We start from the raw sequence: 9,535 nt of genomic DNA, 5'->3' as shown, positions 1-9,535 counted from the left end.
ATTTTTATAGTTTCACTTTAAGCCTCATTAAAGTCAGTAAATCAGTGCTCCTTTAAAAATTATCGTTTTTAAAAACTTTTTTTTCATTGATACATGTTCCCCAGGTCAGGACCCGGACCCCCATACACTTTTTTGGGGCAATGACTTGCATTTAAGTCTTCAAAATGAGGCTATTTGATTTTCGAGGTTCGAATCCTATTGACTTCAATGGGGTTCGTTTATTCAAACAAACTTTTCCTCTATTTGCTGTGTTCTGGTGCGAATCGAAGAACCGGGGGGTGTTCGGCTCATCATTAGTGGAGACCCTTTAGACCCCCACCTTGGAGAGGAGACAGGCAAAAACTCCCAAGGTTCTCATGTTTTCAACACCTTGTCCAGAGGAAAATGACCATGGAGTACGGATACGATTATCCAAATGTTGCCCGGGAGATAATGGAGGAAATTGAGCGCAAGAGAGGGGCCTGGTGTAAAGAAGCCGTTTGGGACTTCATGTATGTCCCCAAGCCACATAGGAACCAGTTTAAGCCTCAATTATGGAACACCTTCCTATTAATCAAGGCCAAATAGAATCTGGTGTGGTCAATCTACATTGACTGAGTGGAGGTCCACTGCCCATATGGAAAAGATCAAGCCTTGGCCATCAGTATACGGAATCGTCCGCATGCTTCATCCTGATCACTACTATTGAGGTGTGCCGAGTTCTTGTTTCAGCTGAAAAGAGTTACAAAGGGGTTAGTATTCCTGAAGAGTCTCTTTGATACTAAAGTTGCTGTTAGGGCTAGGAGCCCTATTCCCAAATCCCCCTTCCCTTGTATCCTTGCAAAAGAAGATGTGGATCAGCGAAACTGCCACAGCTTCTTCACCTGGGAGAAAGAACCTTTGCCACAAAGAACGTCTCCTGTTAAAACCAGGGGCTGCTACCTGGAGGGGGTAAACCCCTAGTTCACAGAGACATCCTGCTAAAGGACACTTTGTGAAGACCCATTTTGGCCTAGGGCCACTACTGTTGCTAAAGCACTGAGAAAGCACACTTTGCGGAGATACTTTGTTTAAAGGACACTTTGCGAAGATCCTTTGGACCAGTGGGCCAGGATAATGAAGTACAGAGAAAAGAACACTTTGCGAGAATACTTTGTTTATAGGACACTTTGCGAAGATCCTTGGACCAGTGGGCCAGAATGATGTTGAAGGAAACTTTGCACCAGTTGCTACCTTGTAAGAGAAGGGTAGTGACTCATTGCCTCTTCAGAGAGAGGGATGCCAGAGTGAAAGATCCCTTGGAGAGTTCTTACAGACACCCACAGGCTCCAGCAATAGTAGCTTGCTGCTAGGAGATGTGTTGCCTCTGTGTTACAGAGAGAAGGACACTAAACACCAGTTGGGTGGACTCCGCATTTCTTCATCCTAATTTGTGGCTCTGACTAGGATATGAAAGAGTCAGTGCCCTAGTAACTTAGAGGTACTGTGCCTGTTGCTAGTCAAATGGTTCCTGTATGGAACCAGTGCAAATGTGTTAGTCAGATTGGCAGGAGTTGTTCTGTTTTTGTCTATTACAGGTGCACAACAGAACGATGAGTCAAGCGTGCCCTTAGGGGGCCGGAAGCATCAGAAATCTCTACGGGAATGTTTTAGTTAGAGAGTCTGCAGGTGAGAAGGTTGCCTCTACAGGGAGGACAGTCTCACTGTAAGTATGTAGGATGCATACGTTGCTACAGTATCTAACAAAAGTGAGTACATCCCTTACATTTTTGTCAATATTTTATTATATCTTTTCATGTGACAACACTGAAGAAATGACACTTTACTACAATGTAAAGTAGTGAGTATACAGCTTGTATAACAGTGTAAATTTTCTGTCCCCTCAAAACGACTAAACAGGCAGCCATTAATGTCTAAACTGCTGGCAACAAAAGTGAGTACATCCCTAAGTGGAAATGTCCAAATTGGGCCCAAAGTGTCAATATTTTGTGTGGCCACCATTTTTTTCTAGCACTGCCTTAACCCTCTTGAGCATGGAGTTCACAAGAGCTTCACAGGTTGCCACTGGAGTCCTCTTCCACTCCTCCATGATGACATCACAGAGCTGATGGATGTTACAGACCTTGCGCTCCTCCAACTTCCGATTGAGGATGCCCAACAGATTCTCAATAGTGTTTAGGTCTAGAGACATGCTTGGCCAGCTTCTTTAGCAAGGCAGTGGTCATCTTGGAGGTGTGTTTGGGGTCGTTTATGGTCATTATCATGTTGCAATACTGCCCTACGGCCCAGTCTCTGAAGGGAGGGGATCATACTCTGCTTCAGTATGTCACAGTACATGTTGGCATTCATGGTTCCCTCAATGAACTCATGCAGCCCCAGACCATGATACTCCCATCGCCATGCTTGACTGTAGACAAGACACACTTGTCTTTCTACTCCTCATCTGGTTGCCGCCACACACGCTTGACACCATCTGAACCAAATAAGTTTATCTTGGTCTCATCAGACCACAGGATATGGTTCCCAGTAATCCATGTCCTTAGTCTGCTTGTCTTCAGCAAACTGTTTGCGGGCTTTCTTGTGCATCATTTTTAGAAGAGGCTTCCTTCTGGGACAACAGTTATGCAGACCAATTAGATGCAGTGTTCTGAGCACTGAGAGGCTGACCCCTATCTCTTCAACCTCTGCACCAGTGCTGGCAGTAGCCTATTACATCTATTCCCCAAAGACAACCTCTGGATATGACACTGAGCACGTGCACTCAACTTCTTTGGTCGACCATGGCGAGGCATGTTCTGAGTGGAACCTGTCCTGTTAAACCGCTGTATGGTCTTGGTCACTGTGCTGCAGCTCAGTTTCAGGGTCTTGGCAATCTTTTTATAGCCTAGGCCATCTTTATGTAGAGCAACAATTCTTTTTTTCAGATCCTCAGAGTGTTCTTTGCCATGAGGTGCCATGTTGAACTTTCAATGACCAGTATGAGAGAGTGAGAGTGATAAAACAAAATTTAACACACCTGCTCCCCATTCACACCTGGGACCTTGTAACACTAACGAGTCACATGACATCGGGGAAGAAAAATGGCTAATTGGGCCCAATATGGACATTTTCACTTAGGGGTGTACTCACTTTTGTTGCCAGCGGTTTAGACATTATTGGCTGTGTGTTGAGTTGTTTTGAAGGACAGCAAATGTACACTGCTATACAAGCTGTACGCTCACTACTTTACATTGTAGCAAAGTGTAATTTCTTCAGTGTTGTCACATGAAAAGATATAATAAAAAATTTGAGGGTTGTACTCACTTTTGTGAGATACTGTATGTGCTCACCCATTCCTTGGGTTGCGGATGATCTTCAGGCCTTAGAAAGGCTGGTCACTGTCCATTTTGTATATATGTACAAATGTTACTTGTAGCATAGTCAGTTAGGATGTCTAACCTTTACCTGTCAGACAGATTTTTGTTTGGCGGGGGGTGCATTCGTCTAAATGCACCTGGTACATTCCTATGTGTAAATATTGTACAGCAGAGATATATAAGCTTTCACTTAATTTATTGTATCCACTGGCCACATATGGAGTATGCCCCATGGCCCTGTACATATGTTATCGCCCTTTTCCCCTTTCCAAGTTTGTGAGACACTGTGGGATAAGTGTACAATTTTGTATAGGTATTGTTGTAGGGGCAGATGCCCAGAGCCAGTGAGGACATGGCTCAGTTTGGTGGTGGGGAGGGGGGGGTGGATGTAGCGCCCTCCTAGGTAGGTGTTAGAAAGAGAGAGAGTATAGTTTTGGATCCTTTCTGCTTACCAGAAGGGTTGCCAAGTAAATATATATTGTTCTCTGCCTACCAGAGAGAAGGATCTGCTTATGTGCAACTCAGTTTGTCTGAAGTGTTTCACACTGGTCCAATAGGGAGGTATATTGGACAGTGAGAGGAAACCTGACAAATGAGTGCTCAGGCATTTAGTACAGCCCTGGTGATTGGCAGAGGAAAGTGCCTCTGTGCACACTGAGATGCTGTATAAATGCCAGGAGCACATTCAGCACATTCAGGGTCCTTCAGCTGGAGAGTGGAGTCTCAGAGGGAGGGGGCGGCTGCCTCCTCTCTGTAGAAGTTGCCATGTGGCCTCGGATAGTCGACCTGAGGGCCTAAAGAGCTAGAGAGGAACTGAACTTGGAGGTCCATCCAAGTTCCACAATAAATACTAAAAACCAACACCCCTGGACTGTTTATTGAGTAATGAGCCATTGGGAGTAAGGATGAATGTGTGAATTGTACCCTAAGTGACTGTCTGCTGGTAATCAGAGGAGACTCAACAAGTCATGACACAGCAAGCCCTATGGGAACAGTGCTACATTTGAGGGCGTTGTCCAGGATTTCCTCTGAGTTACAGCAGTGGTTGCTACCAGCAGCGGCCGAGTATTTGCCCAAGTAACGCTGTCTTCACAAGTAAAGTGCTGGAGTGACTGTCTGCTGGTAATTAGAGAAGGCCCAACAAGTCCTTACACAGCAAACCCTATGGGGACCGTGCCTTAGGCATTTGCCATTGAATACCAGAATTGGCAGGTCTGCCACTAGCACCCTGTGCTTTTAAAAGATCAGGGCAGATTCATCCTTAGCACATGTGACAGATGTGAAAGGGTCTGGAGAAGCCATGGAGAACGTTATGCTGCCTGCAACATCGTTCAGCATGACTGGTTTGGTGTTGGGTCAGTGGTGGTCTGGGGAGGCGTATCCATGGAGGGACAGAGACCTCTACAGGCTAGACATGGCACCCTAAATGCCATTAGGTATTGGGATAGAATCCTTGGACCCATTGTCAGACCCTCCCCAAAAATTGTGGCGGTATAGGTCTTTTGGTCATGTTTAGGACCACAAAGCAACACATTTAAATTGTATTCTGGAATGGTGTATGGCTGGGTCAGCTAAGAGGTAGATGCAGATGGAACAGGTTTTTACAGAGATAAATATCTCGGGAGTTTACTTGACTTAATGCTGTACTCATTTAAAAGTGTTCCTTTAATTTTTTTGAGCACTGTATTAGACTTTTCAATTTTAAGATTATTTGCAAAAATCACAAATTTTAATGTACCCAATGCTGAGTCTCGACCCTTTCAAACACACTTCACATTTAGATGGGTCCGATCCTGTTTGAAATATTTGACTATATCTCTTACACCACTCATCAGCGATATTTTTGCACCTAACTTTCTGCCACTTTTAATATGGATCCGGAAGGACCTCTCCAAATGGTCCTCTACTCTTTTCGTTGTGCGGGAGGAATAGTGTCCTTAATATTTACCATTTTACCTATTATACTTATTCCAAACTCTACCAATATGGATCCCCAAGTCATTTTTCCATTAGGTTGCAATATTCACTGTCAACGCTCCCCAAAAATTGTGGAGTTTTAGGTCTTTCTATCATGTTTAGGACCACAAAGCAACAAATGTAACTTGTATTCTGGAATGGTGTATGGCCGGATCAGCTAAGCAGTAGAAGCAGCTGGAACAGGCTTTTACAGAGGTTCCCTTGTGGGGTTTGCCGTGGCTGTTCCAGGACAATCCGAAAGCATTGCTTGGGCACCCAGCAATCAGAGCCACACTTAAATTTTTTCAGAAAGACAGGCATCCAATGCTGTCTGCCACCACGTTCTCCGCTATTACCCCCGTAACAGGTCACCCCTGATTCTTACAGAATGGTTTACAGAAAGGGTCCATCTGGACTCACCGTACTTAGGGAGCCTCTCGCTTCCATCAGTTCGGGATCAGTACCTGTGCCCTGTCACTCGTGGAATTGAAAAACTGATTTGACCAAATTCTGTAGTTTTGGCAAGCCCTGCAGTTACTCCATTTCGCCTTGGTGGTGCCAGGGGGAAGAGGGCTCCATGCTCCATATTTTTTTGTCTTGCCCAAAATGAATGCCTTTTTGGAAGTCAAACAAATCATCTGCAGGTTAACGGACGTTTGGATGCCAAATGATCATGTGATTTTTTTGCTGCATCTGGCCCTGATGTCCTTTAAGAGATACAGATGCTCACTTCTAATCCATATACTTAACGCAGCTAAAGCATGCATTCCATTGAGTTGGAAGCAAACCACAACTCCAACATTGGTTTTATAGTTTTCTAAGATTAATTAAATCCAGCGAATGGAAGAAATGCTTGCCTCTGGGAACAGCTGAGAGAAACAATGCTGAAACCACTGGTTCTATTGGGCCAACTTTACCTTCTCGACGGATTACCAGTCAGCACTAATCTCTGAGGATTGAGATTCAAACTACTCTGTGTACCCCTTCCAACACCTGCAAATAATTGTGAGTTGTGAACAGCCCCCCCCCCATAGGCTTACAAAGTGGGTGAGAGTGAATGAGGTAGCTGGTTACATGACACAACACACTAGTGTTTGAAGATCATGAGGGCCCTTCTGTTCCTTCTGTATTGAACTTTATTGTATTGCCCCCCTCTACATTGTAAAGCGCCGCGCAAACTGTTGGCGCTATATAAATCCTGTATAGTATTAATATAATATTGGTCCCAGCACTGGCCCAAGGCAAAAAGGCCAAAGTGCTACTTTCTCACGCTGCCTCTACAGCTCTAATTTGGTGTTCCCTCATTGTCAAAGTGCCACAGTTAATGTTTCTGCAGCTGCTCCTCAGCTGCTAAATTTGGGCAAATTTTATTTTTGCAGGGTTGTTGCTGCATTGCACCTCAGAGTTTTTGTTGTATTCTAGAGCTCTGACACTGGGAAGGTACCGCACCTAATGGTTCTGCATTTGCACCTCTGCTGCCAATTTTGGGCAATCTTTCATGCAAGGGCCAGTCTTGTGTTGCACCTCAAACTCTGTGGTATTTTCCAGTGTTCTGGTATTTTTAAGATGCCACACCTAATGTCTCCGCAGCTGTTCCTCAGCAGTAAAAGTTGTAGTGTTGGCTGCAACCACAATTTGCAGGAAAGAAATTTGCACGATTCCCCCATTAACACAGACAGTGCTGACAGGGGAATCCCTCCCGCCGAGCAATTGTCTGCTCCCGGCGGGGGCGGGCGGGGGAAGCCCTCCCCACCCGGAGAAGGCAGTGATTATCGCTACCGGCTATAGCAGCTGCTATCGATAATCGTAAGAGAATCTGGCAGCCAAGAAATGCTTGGGTTGGCCCAGTGCCATAGGAGACTCCTCCACCTAGGGTAATGGGTAGGCATTAGTGTTGAGCGAACACGGACTGTATTATTCGTGTTCGTACCGAATAATTGGATTTTTGTTACCCGAACACGAACACGGACACTTTACTGTATATTCGGGTAAAAATCCGTGTTCGGTCGTTTTATTTCCGGGTTTTGCATGCTTTGGCGCTCTTTTCATGGCGGGCTTTCAACAGCCAATCAACAATCGTTTAACTGGTGTGCCTTAAGCCATCCCAGCCATGCCTGCAAATGTCTCAGTAGCTGTGATTGGCCGTCTGAAGCATGTGACCAAGTCTTTATAAGTTCGAGGCAGCCGCAGCGGCGTCATTATGCTGCTTAGATCCGGGACAGAGCACACATCAACGTGCTGGCTGCTGATTAGGGAAAGATAGGCAGGAGAAAACCATTTGTGTCCGGATAGAATTGAGGGACAGGTCGGAGTGTTTAGGCAGGGCGAGTTGTAGGCATTTTAGGGATAGAGTCTGCTGAATTATAGGGTCAGTGTGTTCTACAAACTACAATCGATATTGCTGTGTGGGGTGGGGTCTGCACTTAGTTCTCCTGATCTACGATCTCTTCTCAATCCTGTTAGGGACAGAGTCTGCTGAATTTTAGGGAAAGTGTGTTCTACAAATTACAATCGATATTGCTGTGTGGTGTGGGATAGGAGATAGGCAGGTGTCAGTGATCCACATCCATTTTTCTGTGTGTGGGCTGCAGTGAACACAATCTTTTTGGGGTGCAGTGAACACAATCCTTTTGGAGTGCAGTGAACAAAATCTTTGTGGGGTGCAGTGAACAAAACCTTTGTGGGGGTACAGTGAACACAATCTTTGTGGGGTGCAGTGAAGACAATCCTTGTGGGGTGCAGTGAAGACAATCCTTGTGGGGTGCAGTGAACAAAATCTTTGGGGGGTACAGTGAACACAATCTTTGTGGGGTGCAGAGAAGACAATCCTTGTGGGGTGCAGTGAACAAAATCTTTGGGGGGGTACAGTGAACACAATCTTTGTGGGGTGCAGTGAACAAAACCTTTGTGGGGTGCAGTGAACACAATCGTTGTGGGGTGCAGTGAAGACAATCCTTGTGGGGTGCAGTGAAGACAATCCTTGTGGGGTGCAGTGAACAAAATCTTTGGGGGGTACAGTGAACACAATCTTTGTGGGGTGCAGTGAACAAAACCTTTGTGGGGTACAGTGAACACAATCTTTGTGGGGTGCAGTGAACAAAACCTTTGTGGGGTACAGTGAACACAATCTTTGTGGGGTGCAGTGAAGACAATCCTTTTGGAGTGCAGTGAACACAATCTTTGTGGGGTACAGTGAACACAATCTTTGTGGGGTGCAGTGAACAAAACCTTTGTGGGGTACAGTGAACACAATCTTTGTGGGGTGCAGTGAACACAATCTTTGTGGGGTGCAGTGAACAAAACCTTTGTGGGGTGCAGTGAACACAACCTTTGTGGGGTACAGTGAACACAATCTTTGTGGGGTGCAGTGAACAAAACCTTTGTGGGGTACAGTGAACACAATCTTTATGGGGTACAGTGAACACAATCTTTGTGGGGTGCAGTGAACAAAACCTTTGTGGGGTACAGTGAACACAATCTTTGTGGGGTGCAGTGAACAAAACCTTTGTGGGGTACAGTGAACACAATCTTTGTGGGGTGCAGTGAAGACAATCCTTTTGGAGTGCAGTGAACAAAATCTTTGTGGGGTACAGTGAACACAATCTTTGTGGGGTGTAGTGAACAAAATCTTTGTGGGGTACAGTGAACACAATCTTTGTGGGGTGCAGTGAAGACAATCCTTGTGGGGTGCAGTGAAGACAATCCTTGTGGGGTGCAGTGAACAAAATCTTTGGGGGGTACAGTGAACACAATCTTTGTGGGGTGCAGTGAACAAAACCTTTGTGGGGTACAGTGAACACAATCTTTGTGGGGTGCAGTGAACAAAACCTTTGTGGGGTACAGTGAACACAATCTTTGTGGGGTGCAGTGAAGACAATCCTTTTGGAGTGCAGTGAACACAATCTTTGTGGGGTACAGTGAACACAATCTTTGTGGGGTGCAGTGAACAAAACCTTTGTGGGGTACAGTGAACACAATCTTTGTGGGGTGCAGTGAACACAATCTTTGTGGGGTGCAGTGAACAAAACCTTTGTGGGGTGCAGTGAACACAACCTTTGTGGGGTACAGTGAACACAATCTTTGTGGGGTGCAGTGAACAAAACCTTTGTGGGGTACAGTGAACACAATCTTTGTGGGGTACAGTGAACACAATCTTTGTGGGGTACAGTGAACAAAACCTTTGTGGGGTACAGTGAACACAATCTTTGTGGGGTGCAGTGAACAAAACCTTTGTGGGGTACAGT

The sequence above is a fragment of the Pelophylax lessonae genome, assembly GCF_965119305.1.
Source record: "Pelophylax lessonae genome assembly, chromosome: 9".
Classification (NCBI taxonomy): Eukaryota; Metazoa; Chordata; class Amphibia; order Anura; family Ranidae; genus Pelophylax; species Pelophylax lessonae.
Note: the sequence above shows the minus strand (reverse complement) of the source record.